General features: G+C 46.9%; 1 protein-coding gene across 1 annotated transcript in view; it reads left to right on the top strand.

The window, feature by feature from the left end:
* The first annotated feature begins 8,097 nt into the window (after positions 1-8,097).
* Positions 8,098-16,916, top strand: part of CA6 (carbonic anhydrase 6) — a 34,763-nt gene continuing 25,944 nt past the window's right edge. Inside the window, exon 1 of the mRNA XM_059875210.1 lies at positions 8,098-10,985. The gene's annotated coding sequence lies outside the window, so the exon portion shown is untranslated. The remainder of the gene's footprint in view (positions 10,986-16,916) is intronic.

The following is a 16,916-nucleotide window of genomic DNA, read 5'->3' as shown; positions in this document are numbered from 1 at the left end:
GGGACCCTGGCAGTGCTAAGTGTGTGCCAGCTGCCTTAGCCGCAGAAGCTGTAACCCTATCAGAGTCTCTTTCTAGTCTCTGGCAGCTGGCAGTCAGAGGGCCTCTGACTGGTCCTGCTCTGTTGCTTGGTGCATCAGGTGCTTAAAGGACAGCCTCTTTGTGGTCCTCATTGTTCAGCTACTGGTGCTGCTCTGTGGGGAGAGAGAGGCTACAGTAATGGTTCCACCCACTGCACAGGACTCAGCAGTATTGCCCTGCCTCCAGTGGCTACCTGGTTTTCCTCCACAGGCATTTTCCATGTGATCTCCCCCATTACGTCCCCTCAGGCTGTCTCCATGCAATCAATAGCAGACCTTGCCCTGAGACTGCTCTCCAATCCCTACGCGTCATCTCCCAGCCACTATGCTTTCTAGGGGACTTGCATCCTTGTCTGGGGTATGTATGGCTATGACAAGGACTCTATGTGTGATTCTTATTCCATTCAGACTGCCACAGATGAGCTGCTACAGTCAGTCTCAGCCTCAGATGCTTTCCCTCTGTCCTGGACAGTTGCCCCAGTGTGGGGATCTGACCCCTGTTTCAGTTCTCCACCTTCCAGGTGCAGATCCAGTCTTGCTCACTCTCCTCTTCTCCCCCTGCTTCCTTCATCCCACTGAATTCTGCGTGCTCTATATGTTCTTTTCCAGTAGTCAGGTGCTCCTGCCTGCTCTCTGCTGGTGTTCTGCAAGATCTTTTGTCTCTGAAGGTGTATTCTTGATGTATTTATGGAGAGAGATATAATCCACGTCTGCCTACTCCTCCACCATCTTGTTCTCCCTTGCTGTTTCCTTCTGCAGGGAATCTTCTCAACCCTGGGATTGAACCTGTGTCTCCTGCGTTGGCAGACAGATTCTTTACCACTGAGCCACCAGGGAAGCCCCTGGCAATTGTATTGGGTTGGTCAAAAAGTTTCTTTGGGTTTTTCCATAACACTGTACCAAAAACCCTGAGTGAAATTCTTGGCCAACCCAATATATTCTCCTGACAGATCAGCTGTTGTCCATATTGTTTTCCTGTAGTCCTCTCCATTTCTGGTTTATTTCATGGCATTGTGGATTTGTTTTGCTGTTCTTTAAAGTTTAAATCCCATTTTTAGCCACTCATGGTTTAATTTAACTTGGTAGACCCCTGAACCCTTGTGGTAGGCTGAACAGTGCCCTCCTCAAAGATGCCCACATCCTAATCCCCAGAACCTGTCAAAGACACAAAAAATAATTGCAGGTGTGATCAAGTTAAAGATTTTGAGATGGGGAGATGATCCTGGATTACCTGGGTGAGCCTTAAATGTGATCACAAGGATGCTTGTAAGAGGGAAGCTAGAAGATCAAATGAGGAAGTAGGAGATGTGATGATGGAAGGGAGAGATTGGTGGGATTCAAGGAAGAAGTTGTGAGCCAAGTAGTGTAGGCAGCCTCGGGAGCTGAAAAGCAGGAGATTCAGATTCTCCCTTGAAGTTCTAGAACGAACCACCTCTGCCGACACCTTGACTTCAACCCAGGCAAAGCAATTTTGGGTTTCTGACCTCCAGATCTGTAAGAGAAAAACATTATCTTGTTTTGAGCACTGAGTAATTTGTGGTAATTTGTTACAGTGGTGACTGAAGAGGTCTTTGGGGCCTAGGAAAGAAAACAACAGTTTCAAAGGCCCTTGATGAATCATCTAACTTCGGAGAAAACAAAACAGAACTTTAGGTCCCGCCCTGATGCTCCACGCTGGTTGCATCTATCTGGGACTTATCACCCCCTGTCAAGAAAGACAATGCCAAAGAATGCTCAAATTACAGCACAATTGCACTCATCTCACATGCTAGTAAAGTAATGCTCAAAATTCTCCAAGCCAGGCTTCAGCAATATGTGAACCATGAACTTCCAGAAGTTCAAGCTGGTTTTAGAAAAGGCAGAGGAACCAGAGACCAAATTGCCAACATCCTCTGGATCATCGAAAAAGCAAGAGAGTTCCAGAAAAACATTTATTTCTGCTTTATTGACTATGCCAAAGCCTTTGACTGTGTGGATCACAATAAACTGGAAAATTCTGAGAAATGGGAATACCAGACCACCTTACCTGCATCTTGAGAAATTTGTATGCAGGTCAGGAAGCAACAGTTAGAACTGGACATGGAACAACAGACTGGTTCCAAATAGGAAAAGAAGTTCATCAAGGCTGTATATTGTCACCTTGCTTATTTAAATTATATGCAGAGTACATCATGAGAAACACTGGACTGGAATAAGCACAAGCTGGAATCAAGATTGCCGGGAAAATAACAATAACCTCAGATATGCAGATGACACCACCCTTATGGCCGAAAGTGAAGAGGAACTAAAAAGCCTCTTGATGAAGGTGAAAGAGGAGAGTGAAAAAGTTGGCTTAAAACTCAACATTCAGGGAACGAAGATCATGGCATCTGGTCCCATCACTTCATGGGAAATAGATGGGGAAACAGTGGAAACAGTGTCAGACTTTATTTTTCTGGGCTCCAAAATCACTGAAGATGGTGACTGAAGCCATGAAATTAAAAGACACTTACTCCTTGGAAGAAAAGTTATGACCAACCTAGATAGCATATTGAAAAGCAGAGGCATTACTTTGCCAACAAAGGTCCGTCTAGTCAAGGCTATGGTTTTTCCAGTGGTCATGTATGGATGTGAGAGTTGGACTGAGAAGAAAGCTGAGCACTGAAGAATTGATGCTTTTGAACTGTGGTGTTGGAGAAGACTCTTGAGAGTCCCTTGGACTGCAAGGAGATCCAACCAGTCCATTCTGAAGGAGATCAGCCCTGGGTGTTCTTTGGAAGGAATGATGCTAAAGCTGAAGCTCCAGTACTTTGGCCACCTCATGTGAAGAGTTGACTCATTGGAAAAGACTCTGATGCTGGGAGGGATTAGGGGCAGGAGGAGAAGGGGACAGCAGAGGATGAGATGGCTGGATGGCATCACTGACTCAATGGACGTGAGTCTGAGTGAACTCCGGGAGTTGGTGATGGACAGGGAGGCCTGACCTGCTGCGATTCATGGGGTCGCAAAGAGTCGGACATGACTGACTGACTGAACTGAACTGAACTGATATAGGAGGGAGTCTGTTGTAGTGGACATGGGTAAAAAGCTGGCGGGGTTAAGGGGAGAGCAGGGGTAGAATGAGAGCTGAGGGTTGAGGAGAAAGGCATGTAGGACCTGTACCCTGGAAGGGGGAAGGGAGAGGAAAGCCCGATGTGATAGTAAGTCTCGGAAGGTGTGTAGAGAACAGACTGTTAAAGGGGCATATCTAGAGAGTTTATTTGCTTCAGGTACGAGGGCTGCGATAGCAGCCATGGCCTGTATACAGGGAGGCCACCTGTTGGTCACAAGCTGTTTTGATAGATAGGCTATGGTAGCCCAGGTGTCTCCGGCCCACTGACACAGAAGTCCCAGGGCCTGTCCTTGGTTGGAATGGGCAAAAAGAAAGAATGATCTGGTGTGATCTGGCAGGTGGAGAGTTGGCACTCGGAGGAGGCTCTGGGTGAGCTGGCAAAGAGGATTGGCCAGAAAAGGAGGGGTTAAAAAGGGGCTTATCCAGACATCCTTTAGTTGCCTCACAGTGTGGCTTTGCAATGAGGGAGAAGTTAGGGATCCAGATACAGATAGGTTTAGGAGGCTGAGGATAGACAGGAGTTCCCTTTTCGTTTTTGGAGGTGGACAGTTAATAAAGGCCTGGAGTCTATCTGGGGGAATAGTTATTTGTTGATGGGATATGGAGAGCCCCAGGTAGGTGACATTTGTCTGGGCTATTTGGGCTTTAGATTGGGATACTCGATAACCCCAGGATCCCAGGGCCCCAAGGGGTTTGGTAGTATGTTGGAGGCAGAGTTTTCGGGTTGGGCTACAAAGGAGGATGTCATCTACGTATTGGAAGAGATGACTTGGGGCTAGGTCAGGTGTCTGTAGGTCCTTTTGTAAAGCCTGTCCAAAAAAGTGAGGACTGTCTCTGAACCCCTGGGGGAGAACTGTCCATGTTAGTTGTTGGGAAACGTGAGTCTTGGGGTCTTGCCAGGTGAAGGTCAAAAGGGGTTGGGAGAGGGGATGGAGGGGGATGGTGAAAAAGGCATCTTTGTGATCTAATACCGTGAAGTGGGTTGCAGTCGGGGGTATGGTAGACAGCAGGGTGTAAGGGTTAGGGACTACTGGGAATGTCGGTGTGATGGCCTCATTGACTTTTCACAGATCCTGGACCAGTCTCCAAGAGTTTGGTACCTTCCTTACTGCCAGAATAGGGGTGTTGTGTGGTGAATGGGTAGGAATTAAGATAGAGGCTTGAAGAAGACGGTCTATGACAGGCTTAAGTCCCTTGTGGGCCTCCGGGGTGAGAGAGTACTGTTGTTGGGTGACTATAGTCGAGGGGTCTTTTAGGGTAATGTGGACTGGGGGGTGATGTTCGGCTATGGATGGGTGATCAGTGTTCCAGACTTGGGGGATTAAGGTGGGTAGATCCAAGGGAAGGTCAGGGGTGAGGGATAGGGACTGTCCAGGGGCCATCTGCATGCAGAATATAGACTGTTACGAGGGGTGGTATGGCAATAAAGACCCCCAATTTGGATAACAAATCTCTCCCTAGGAGTGCCATTGGGCACTGAGGCATTATGAGGAATGAGTGTATAAGGGTCGATTTTCTAAATTGACAGAGTAATGGAGGGCTGATTTTTGGCTTTAGGGGAACTCCAGAGACCCCCTTGATTGTGACTTCTGAGTCTTGAGTTGGACCAGAGTAGGAAGTTAAGAGAGAGAAAGTGGCTCCAGTGTCTACCATAAAAGAGGTCTTTTTTCCAGCCACTACCCTGTCTACCCTAAGTTCCGAGCTCATGTTCAGGTCATGGGCCAGGGGCCTGGAACCCGGGCCCCATCATTGGAACAACTGTAGTAGGGTTGGGCTGGGGTTCTGGGGAGAAGTGGAGATTTCCCCAGGGGTGCCAGGGCATCCCTGTGGACATCCCACTCTCCAGGTCTGGGAGGTGGGGACCTCCCCAGGGGTGCCAGGGTGTGGGGGGACAGTGCATCTTCCAGTGTCCCCATTGGCCACAAGTTGGGCATGCTTTTGTGGGGGGCCGCGGGTTTGGGCATGCCTTTGCCCAGTGTCCTGACTGGATGCATCGGAAGCAGGATTCGGGGGGTTCTTAAGCCCTGTTCTGGGATGACTTGCGCCAGGCTGATCTCTTCACTTAATTGCTGCCGCCAAAAAGGCATATTTAGCTTTTCTCTCACGTTCTTTTTCTCTCTTAGCCTCCTCCTCCCCATTATTGAACACCTTGAAGGCAACTTCTAGAAGGTCTCTTTGGGGAGTCTCAGGGCCTTTTTCTAGTTGTCGAAGAAGTTTGCATCTGATATCAGGGGCTGACTGGCTGATGAATTGAATGTGAAGGTAGAGTAATCTGGCGGGGGTGGTGATATCTAGGTTGATATACTTCTGGTCTGCCTCTGTGAGGCGTGCCAAGAATAAGGCTGGACTTTCGTCTGCCCCTTGGGTGATTTCTCTGACTTTATCATAGTTGACATGGATATGAGTATGTTTTGCATTCCTTCTAGAATGCAGGTAATCATATGATTGAGTCTCCTGATACCTGGGTCACCGGGCTGGTAAGTCCAGTGGGGATGAGGCACCGCCTCATCAGCACCTGGGCTCTCCCGGTCTTGGTCATGTGAATGATCAGCATGGGCTTTTGCCACTTGTCGGATATGGTCCTTTTTGTCAGGGGTGAGAGTGGCATTTAGGATATAGTAGACGTCACTCCATGTGAGGTTATAGGCCTGGGAGAGCCTCAGGAATTCTTTTCTCTATCTGGTAGGATTTTCAGAAAATGATCCTAACTTTTCTTCTATCTGGCTCATATCTGACAATGAAAATGGACTCGGGTGGGGCCCTCTGGTCTTGCCATCTCTCTCAGGGAAACATGTGCGGCAGCGGGGGAAGGAAGGGGGTAGGGGGAGTCGGGGAGATGGGGTAGCGGGGTGGAGGGGGAGTCAGGAGAGGTAGAGCCAGTAGGTGAGTTGGATGAAGGGGAAGGAGAGGGTTGGAGGGTGGCGGGTAGGGAGGGGTCTCGTCTGTGGGTTGAACTCCGGGGGGCGGGCGCAGAAGGTCACGGTCTGTGGTTAGTTGATGAAGAAGAGCCCTTTTACTTGGGAGGCAAGGTGCATAGAAGGACCTCGTGGGTGGAGCAGGCCTTGTATAGGGAGGGCCTGCTCCGAAGGGCCCAAAAGGCTAGCTTGGGCATAGGGGACCTCCGACCACTTGCCATTCCGTTTAAGAAGTCTGTGAGATTTTGAAGAATGTTAAAGTCAAATGTGCCAGCTTCAGGCCAGCGGTCTTGATTGTCTAATTGGTGTTGAGGCCAAATCTGTGTACAGAGTTTTTTTAAACGGTTAGCTTTGAGTTCAGTGAGTGAGAGTGGTTTGAGATTTTTGAGAACACAGATCAGAGGGGAATCTTTTGGGACAGATTAGCCAGACCCCGTAATTGAAAAGCAAGCGGAGGCTCCTATTGAGAGCTCGAGTCGTCACCCATAGTCACAATAGGAGTTATGAGAAGAGAGGTCTGTGTCGAGGTGGAGCGTCCCCCACCGTCGCCTATAGAGTGGCCCTGGGCTGGGGGTCCCCAGGACCCAGACAGGACTGAGTTCTAGGCTGCCTTTAGAACATCGTCCGGATCTTACCTTAATCTAGGGGCTGGCTTGAGTGGAGTGTTGCATGTAGAGCAGTCGAATGGCAAGAGTTTTCTCTTCGGGAGGTCGTCAGAGAGAAAGAGAGGGAGAGGGAGTAGAGCTGAGGCCTGGGGGTACGCAAAGCACCAATAAAGCCTTAGGCCAAGGCTTGCAGTGCTCACAAAGGCACTAGGCGTCCCTGAGGGGAACTTGAGCCCTGGCAGAAAAGTGAGCTCAGCAGATGTTCACGCTCCTAGACTCCGGGAAAAGGGAAAACAATGAGAGTGAGGGAGAGTGAAAGAGAGTGAGCCGAGTGCCTCGCCTCTTTCCAGGTTTCAGCACGAAGAATGTAAGGTATAGTTCGGGCCAAGGCAGAAAGAGGAAAGATGACCTCAACAGAAGTAGGTTACCTTCATTCATGCAAGGAGGGGCAACAGTCGGCCTAGCGACCAGGCTGAGAGGGATAAGGGAGGCTCCATACTTATAGGGAGGTTTGTGGAAGCGATAAGGGAAACGTTAATCAGATGGGATGTTTTGGGTATTCTTTAGTTGAGATGGCATTTGTGGTTGGGCAGGGGGTGAAAAGTCTTCTGGGCAGGTGTAGGGGGTGAAAGGTTTCCAGACAGGGGGTGATAATTTCCAGATAGATGCAACCAGCCTGGAGCCTCAGGGCAGGACCTGAAGTTCTGTTTTATTTTCTCCGAAGTTAGATGATTCAGCAAGGGCCTTTGAAACTGTTGTTTTCTTTTCTAGGCCCAAAAGACTCCTTCACACGGAACCTTCTACAACCTGACTCCAGAAGAAATTGATTTCTTCACTCTCATTCTCTACATCATTTTACATCCTAATGAACACTGTTCCTCCTCAGATTCAAACAACCACCAACTTGGGTCCTTTTTCCCCTTGCCCTGACTGGCCTCTCCCTGTCTTTCTAACTATAATAGCACTCTTAATCTTAATCCTTGCTATAGGCCTAGTAACTGCCTCCCCTCAGGACTGGCCACGTACCGTTCATCTTTCCATGGGTATCGCCTACATTGCTAGCTGTGTTATACTCCTCGGGTGCTCTTTCCTCTGCACTGCCTAACTGACAGCCCCATGACTCCTCTGTTCCTTATCCTTGCTGCACTCCCCAGCCTTCTGGCTACTCCCTGCCCCTGCTCTGACATTTATTCCTATGTACATTCCTCATGTTATAATACAGCTCCAAAACCATGCACCATGAACCTCGGCGGTGGGAAGTCCAAATCCCTACTCACTGTTAAAGTACAAAAGAGAGGGAGTTTCGTGAGTACCTGCCATAAGCCAAATGGAAGAAACATATGTTTCTATCCCATTACCCACTGGGGGTACTCAGATGGGGGCGGGGTACTAGATCAAAATCGGGAAAAGAAGCAAGAACAAGTCATAAAGAACATAATTTCCCTGTTATAAGCGACCCCTGAGCCTTATAAATGCCTAGACTTCCTTTCCCAATTACGGGAGGTCTCCTAAAACCTCCCTCTGGCAACCAACACCTTACCTGCCTTCTCAACTCTTCCTTCCAATTCTTCCAGTACACACAACACACATCCCAGTATTGGATATGCATGTCACTGGCTCTCTCACCACACATAGCAATTCCTTTACCTTCAACCTGGCTGCGAGAGGGCAACTATACCTCCCCCTGCTTATTTAACTTATATGCAGAGTACATCATGAGAAACACTGGGCTGGAAGAAGCACAAGCTGGACTCGAGATTGCTGGGAGAAATATCAATAACCTCAGATATGCGGGTGACACTACCCTTATGGCAGAAAGTGAAGAGGAACTAAAAAGCCTCTTGATGAAAGTGAAAGTGGAGAGTGAAAAAGATAGCTTAAAGCTCAACATTCAGAAAACGAAGATCATAGCATCCGGTCCCATCACTTCATGGGAAATAGATGGGGAAACAGTGGAAACAGTGTCAGACTTTATTTTTTTGGGCTCCAAAATCACTGCAGATGGTGACTGCAGCCATGAAATTAAAAGACACTTACTCCTTGGAAGGAAAGTTATGACTAACCTAGATAGCATATTCAAAAGCAGAGACATTACTTTGCCAACAAAGGTTCATCTAGTCAAGGCTATGGTTTTTCCTGTGGTCATGTATGGATGTGAGAGTTGGACTATGAAGAAGGCTGAGTGTGGAAGAATTGATGCTTTTGAATTGTGGTGTTGGAGAAGACTCTTGAGAGTCCCTTGGACTGCAAGGAGATCCAACCAGTCCATTCTGAAGATCAGCCCTGGGATTTCTTTGGAAGGAATGATGCTAAAGCTGAAACTCCAGAACTTTGGCCACCTCATGCGAAGAGTTGACTCATTGGAAAAGACTCTGATGCTGGGAGGGATTGGGGGCAGGAGGAGAAGGGAATGACAGAGGATGAGATGGCTGAATGGCATCACTGACTCAATGGACATGAGTCTGGGTGAACTCCAGGAGTTGGTGATGGACAGGGAGGCCTGGCGTGCTGCGATTCGTGGGGTCACAAAGAGTTGGACTCGACTGAGTGACTGAACTGAACTGATACCTCCCCTTCCCAACAAAAAACTACACAACTCATTGGGCCAGTCTCTGACAATGTCCTACTCTCAGCCTCTTCAAACCTAAGCTATATTAACTACTCTAGTCCCAACTACACTGGTCTTGCAAACTCTGCTCCCTCCTTCTGTTCCACGTGGGTTCTCTGGAACAGCACAAATAATTGGACCAATCCAGGAATCTTCATTCTCTGTGGGACCTATGCATATTCATGTCTCCTGTTGGACCCCCCTGGACCTTACATCTTGGTCTTCCTGATCCCGGGTCTAATATTCCTCAAAGAAGAAGAGATAGAACAAATAGTCTACCCCCAAGGGGAACTTTCCCACAGAAAAAGAGGAGCTGTCATAGCCCCCCTCCTGATTAGGACTGGCATAGCAGCAGCCCTAGGCACCAGGATTGGAGGCATCTCGACCTCTGCCCATTTCTACTACAAGCTGTCCCAAGAACTTAATGAAGACATGGAGCAGGTAGTGGAGCCCTTCATTTCAATTCAAAGACAAATTAACTCATTAGCTTCTGTGGCCCTTCAAAATAGGCGAGCCCTGGACCTTCTCACCACAGAAAAGGGAGGGACCTGCCTTTTCCTAGGAGAGGACTGCTGCTATTTTGTTAATGAAACGGACATACTCCAGGGCAGAGTCAAAGAACTTAGAGACAGAATTGAATGCCACAGAAAAGAGTTACAAAACCTTTACAGTCCCCAAAACCTGTTCCAACAAGTCCTCCCTTGGTTGCTCCCTTTCCTGGCACCACTGGTACTTATCATTCTATTCCTCTTATTTGGACCCTGTCTCTTCAATCTCTTTCAAAGGTTTCTCCAAGAACAGATCCAGGCCATCTCTTGAGATCAGGTCAAGACCATTCTTCTCAAGAGCCTCACCCCAAGCTCAGAAAAAGGAGACTCTGGGCCCTAGGATGATCCTCCATTCCAGACCCAAAATCATCACCCCTATCCAGCATGAAGTAGCCAGAGAGATACGGTGCCCTTTTCCCCATTTTTTTATGATTTCAGGGTCTGGAATGAAGGAGTCTGTTGGGCCTAGAAAAGAAAACAACAGTTTCAAAGGCCCTTGATGAATCATCTAACTTCGGAGAAAACAAAACAGAACTTTAGGTCCCACTCTTATGCTCCAGGTTGGTTGCATCTATCTGGGACTTATCACCCCCTGTCCGGAAACCTTCCACCCCCTACACCTGCCCAGAAAACTTATCACCCCCTGCCCAACTACAAATGCCATCTCAACTAAAGAATACCCAAAACATCCCATCTGATTAACGTTTCCCTTATCGCTTCCACAAACCTCCCTATAAATATGGAGCCTCCCTGATCCCTCTCTGCGCTCAGCCTGGTCCTTAGGCCAACTGTTGCCCCTCCTTGCATGAATGAAGGTAACCTACTTCTGTTGAGGTCGACTTTCCTCTTTCTGCCTCAGCCTGGACTGTACCTTACAGTGACAGGAAATGAATAGTCTTCTACTTGTGTAACCAGTTTCTGGGTGTAAGGGGAAGGTTAGGACTCAGTATAGATCTGGAATTGCTTATTGACCAGTTCAGGGTGGAGCTGGAAGCACACAAACCTGTCCTACATAAATAGACCAGGGGAGGAGTACACAAAAGGGCTTGAAGCAAGACCTGGACCAAGTGTCTTCCAAGGAGCTGAAGAGACAGCCAGCAGGAGAGGCTAATGGGACTTCCAACTCCAACAGGCCCTACGGTGAGTTTGCACAGGCAAGGGCCACAAAATGTGGATGGAAGTCTGAGCAGCAAATATTTTTAGATATTGGATCCTATCTTGCTTGCATGTGTGTGTGCTTGCTAAGTCTCATCAGTCGTGTCCGACTCTTTGCGACCTTATGGACCGTAGCTTACCAGGCTTCTCTGTCCATGGTGAGAGGGTAACAGGCAGGAAGGCCAGGGGTCTCCAAACGGAGGAAATAGGCTGCAAGTGTCAGACATTTTTATCTCTCTTAAGCGGCAGGAGGAAACAAACTAGTGATATTTTTTTCCCTTCTTTATACAAATTTAAAAGGAGGTTTCTCTTAAAATACTGTGTTGCCATAATGACACCTGGTTCCACCTGAAGTTATCTATTCTCAAACCTGGAGTCAACCAATGCATTTTTCTTATGGAAATGTTTGTCTTAAGTCATGTTAATGTGCTATGCATTTACCCCAGACTCTGTCTTCAAGTTGGTTCTGCCTAATGGCTCAGAACCTACTTGACAAATCATTATGTTATACTTAGTCATTGTTTCCCTAATCTATGTAAACAAAACTATTTGTATGGTAATGTGCTCTTCTACAGAATTCAAGTCATTCATTTTATGGCCCTGGAAGACTTGTCTGGTGCCAAGATTATCCCAAAATACATCTTACGGATGAGGGGCTTGGTGCCATTCTGAGTTTTAAGACATTCCTTTCTTTCATTAACAAACTGCTAGTCACTATATAACATCTAGCTGAAGACTAGCAGGGGGGTACTCTTTCTGCCCCCTTCTGATGCCTATGTCAGAAGCTTTCTCTATCTCCTTTATACTTTAATAAAACTTTATTACACAAAAGCTCTAAGCGATCAAGCCTCATCTCTGGCCCCGGATTAAATTCTTCTCTTCCAGAGGCCAAGAATCCTGGCCTCTTTTCGAGGTTCAGCAACAACCTTTTAGTGGGATTCTCCAGGCAAGAATACTGGAGTATGTTGCCATGCCCTCCTCAGGGGATCTTCCCAACCCAGGGATCGAACACACAAGTCTCATGTCTCCTGCATTGGAAGACAGGTTCTTTACCACTAGCACCACCCAGGAAGCTCTCTATTATTCCCATATTAATAATGGAGAAGAGAATCTCCACAAGGGTGTTGGTCTGGATTTTTTTTTTAATGTTTATTTATTTGTCTGATGGGTCTTAGTTGCACCACATGGGATCTTCATGTGTCATGTGAGAATTTTTGTTGTGCTACACAGACTCTCTAGTTGTGGCACGCAGGTTCAGTAGTTACAGCATGTGGACTTAGCTGCTTCCTTGTGTATGGGATCTTAGTTACCTGATCAGAGATCAAATCTGTGTCCCCTGCATTGCAAGGTGGACTCTTGACCACCAGACTGCCAGGGAAGTCCTAGTCTGGATGTTTTTTGATGTGGGTTACTGGTACCCAGTAAGGAAGAAGGATAGATACAATGGACGAAAATGCCTGCTGGTAGACGAAACAGTAGGTGCTGAATTCTAGGAGGACAGATGAGACTGGAGGTTCCCGGTAAGACTGGGGAATTCATCCACCAAGAGACTGGGGAAAGAAATCATGGGCCTCACTGAATCAGGGCTAGATGTGGTCGAATATTCTGCAAGTAGGTTATTTAGCTTGACAGTTTAGTAATGCTTCACTTATATGGGTATAACCAAAAGTCAGAAAGGATATAAACATTTCATGAGTAGTCAAAAATGAATATTTCAGTGTTTGCATTCTTTGGTTTTAGAACAGCCTCAGAGCTCTTGGTTCAGCTGTCTCCATTCTTCTTGTGCATATAATTCCAAGGAGTGTAATTATTTGATCGCTGACCAACTAGATGAAAAGCAGCAAGAAGCCAGGAAGTGAGGGCACCAAATGGACAATTAAGAAGCAACAGCTGACAGCCTATGTTACAGTTTGTCGTTGTTATTCAGTCACTAAGTTGTGTCCATGTCATTGCAACCCCAGTGATTGTAGCCCACCAGGCTCTTCTGTCCATGGGGTTTTCCAGGCAAGAATACTGGAGTGAGTTGCCATTTCCTTCTCCAGGGGATCTTCCAAGACCAGGAATCGAACCCATGTCTCAAGCATTGGCAGGCAGATTCTTTTACTACTGAGCCATCAGTAGGGAATCATTGACTATTAAAAAGTGAACATACACACTGGTACCTCCAGATGCTCCAGCCTCCCAGCCTTTCCCCAGCACTTCCCAATCTCTTTATAATCTATCAACTAAAGAGTTAACTTCTAGCAGAGCAGAGTTCTCCAGACCCTGCCTTAGCACCAAGTGTCATTTCTGTATCGATTGGTCTTCTGTTGTTGCTGAGTGGCTAAGTCCTGTCCAACTCTTTGCAACATCATAGACTGCAGCAAGCCAGGCTTCCCTGCCCTTTACTATCTCCTGGAGTTTGGTCAAATTCATGTCCATTGAGTCAGTGATGCTATTTAACCATCTCATCCTCTTCTGCCCTCTTCTCCTCCTGCCCTCAGTCTTTCCCAATATCAGGGTCTTTTCCAATGAGTTGGCTCTTCGCATCAGGTGGCCAAAGTATTGGAGATTCAGCTTCGGCTTCAGCATCAGTTCTTCCAATGAATATTTCCTTTAGGATTGACTGGTTCGATCTCCTTGCAGTCCAAGGGACTCTGAAGAGTCTTCTCCAGCACCACAGTTTGAAGTCATCAGTTCTTCAGTGCTCAGTCTTCTTTATGGTCCAACTATCACATCCATACATGACTATTGGAAAAGCCATAGCTTTTACTATACTACATTCTGTATGTTACATGCCTTCTATATGTTAATAATTTGATTATTTTACCCATGAACATGGGTGTACATTGCTTTAATAATTGAGAGATGAAATTCCTCTCTCAACATCTAAAACAAGAAATCCAAAAGTGTAACAGTTAGGGTTGTTTCAAGTAGGGAGAGGACTCATAAAATTATAGGCCCAGTGGGCATAAATATATTATGATGAAGGATAATAATTGATATTTATATTAGTGGGTCTTGGTCATTAAGAAAAGTTTAATTGTTTGCCACATACCAGGTGCTACTCTTACTATTACATCCTCAGGAGTATTGTATCCTCAGGATGAGGTTGCTGTTGTTCAGTTGCTCAGCTTAATCTATTGCAGACAACAGGCAAGAGCATGGTACACCTTAAAAGTTTTAATCCAAAGTGGACGAAGCATCTTAGAGGTGCTTATATAGAATTGAACCCTTACTCATCTAGATAACTAACTTCTTGAGAATGATTCAGTCTTCAGGACTCCAGAGCTGGAACTCCTAAATGAAACAGAACAATGGCCTGTCTGTATTACTTATGGCCAAAATGTATGTGTTCTTGTGTAGCCAAATTCATCTTTCCATGCCAGTCCTGTGCAAACCTGAGCATTGGCTCCCTTGGGCTTACAGTACTTCCCTGTTTATGTGGGCTGATAGTATTTCCCTGTACACCTGGGCTTATCCCCCTCCCTGCTCACCTGGACTGACCATATCTCCTTGTTCACCTGTGTTAATCACTTCTTTCTGCTCACCTGGGCTGATTACCCATCCCTGCTCATCCAGACTGATCACTCTTCTCTGCCCCCTGGACTGGTGTTGCTTCCTGGTTTATCTGAGCTGACCACACCTCACTGCCCTCCCTTTCTCTTTGCCTCGGTGGGCCTCCTTCATGCAGCTGTGGTGGCACCAAGAAGAAACAAGTCTCCTTTGTCATTTCTGACATTATGTCGTGATTAAAAATGGCATACTTGTCAACTCATCTCAGACAGCCGCTCAAATCACAGTCTCCAGAAAAACAGTTGAGAATAAGACACATCCTTGATGAGCTGGAGATATGGGTGGATGAAAGCAGAAAAGACAAGTTCAGAGTGTAATGTGGCACATGATAAAAACCGAAACAATATGCTTTTCAAATACAGGGCGGAAACATGTTCAAGGTTAATGGAAAATTTTAGGGTCAAAGAAGACAGTGAGCTAGAAAGTAGGCAACAAATGTGACCTTGACCGATTCTATGTGGATTAGGTCACTGGAGTCTTCTACACAGGAGAGGGAGGGGACCCAGAATCCCCACACCTCTCTAGTAAGGTGCCCTCATTAGCACCTTGATGGGACTTGACTAGTCTGATCACTTTATTAACATAATCATTCACCCTAACCACTTATTTGCAGTGTTAGCCAGCTGTACAGACTAGCAGCTGGCCAAAGAGGCAGAAAAACCCAGGAAAAGCTGCAGGTCTGATGGATGGATGCATGTTCTGCAGTAGGGTTCCAGGCGAGGGATGCTAACATTACAGATGCCCAAAAGCAACTGTGCACTTACTTCAAAGATTTCGCAGAGCAATAAGGAACCAGGGCTATCTCAGGCATCCCAAAGCGCTGACCCCAGGAACACACTTCTCACACACAAATGAGAGATGGAGCGTGGGAGCCATTGGAAACGGCCGACACTCAGGCCAGACCATGTGGCTCCAGGAACCCTCCTTTCTCTGTGGGTCTATTCCTGTCTCCTCTCATTCTCCTTTCCGCATCCCTCTCTCTGCAGTTTCCCCTGTCTTACACTCTGGCTTACTTGAGTTCCTTCTCACATCAGCAAAGCCCCTTGGCTTCTCCACATCAGGATCTTTCTGGCTCCCTCTGCAGTTCTCTAATTCTTTCTGTGATTCTCAAGAAAAAAGTTTAGATGGCTCAGTTTTTGTTTTCCTGCCAGTTGGGTATCAGGGCTCCCTGGCATGTCTAAAAGTCCTAAAGGTAGATGCCCAGCTCAGTGTCCTCAGAAGAACTGGGGTCTTACAAGGTGGCCCTTTCAGCCAGACCTGGGCCCAGCAGGCTGGGATCTAATTTCCTTAGCAAAGACTGGGCAGTGGATTTCCTATTTCTGGAAACCTGGAAAGCTGTTTCAGTTGGAGATCGAGTTCTGCATTTTCACCTCTGTTCCCTTCCCAACAGGCTAGGTGACAATGATGTCACTTCCTTTCTCCATAAAATGATAATCACACTGTTTGCCACATACCAGGTGCTACTCTTACTATTACATCCTCAGGAGTATTGTATCCTCAGGAGGAGGTTGCTGTTGTTCAGTTGCTCAGGCATGTATAACTCTTTGCAACCCCATGGAATGCAGCACGCCAGGCTTCCCTGTCCTTCAATATCTCCAGGAGTTTGCTCAAACTCATGCCCATCAAGTCAGTAATGCCATCCAACCATCTCATCCTCTGTTGCTCCCTTTTCCTCCTGCTCTCAGTCTTTCCCAGCATCAGGGTCTTTTCCAGTGAGTCGGCTCTCCACATCAGGTAGCCAAAGTATTGGAGCTTCAACTTCAGCATCAGTCCTTTTAATGAATATTCAGGGTTGATTTCCTTTAGGGTTGACTGGTTTGATCTCCTTGCATGAGGAAGTACTAACCTTAAGTCTTATTAAACTGGAGAAATGGAGGCAAAGAGCAGTTGAATAACTTGCTGAAGGTCACACAGCTAGTAAGTGGTAGAGCAGGGATCTGAACTCTGTTGGTCTGGCCACAGAATCCTTTCTCTCCACCAGAGTTAAATCATGCTACTGTACTGCCATTGCAGCATCCCTTAGACTCCAGGGAAAAGTAGGCCATGAGATTAAGGAAGCTGCAGAGGGCCTTCGCTCTGTTCTACAGAACAGGACGGTCCTTTGTTTCAGGTCAGGAACATTTCTGCCCTTTGCTTGTGTCCTCTGTGAAGGGCATGGGAGGTGCGAGCCTGTCAGCAAGTATAATCTTGAAAACTTCTCTCAGCTAACTTCAAGGACTGTTTACCCAAGTGGACACAGGAGGATTAGGCAATTCATTGATCTGGCATGTAGGATGGGTTTGGGTGTGACCAAGTGCACTGTGGCTGTCAGAGTAAATCCATTCCATAGAGCAACTCAGACACCCACAGCAGCTGGGATAG

This window comes from Bos taurus, chromosome 16 (assembly GCF_002263795.3).
Source record: "Bos taurus isolate L1 Dominette 01449 registration number 42190680 breed Hereford chromosome 16, ARS-UCD2.0, whole genome shotgun sequence".
Taxonomy (NCBI): domain Eukaryota; kingdom Metazoa; phylum Chordata; class Mammalia; order Artiodactyla; family Bovidae; genus Bos; species Bos taurus.
This window is presented reverse-complemented; position numbering and strand designations above follow the sequence as displayed.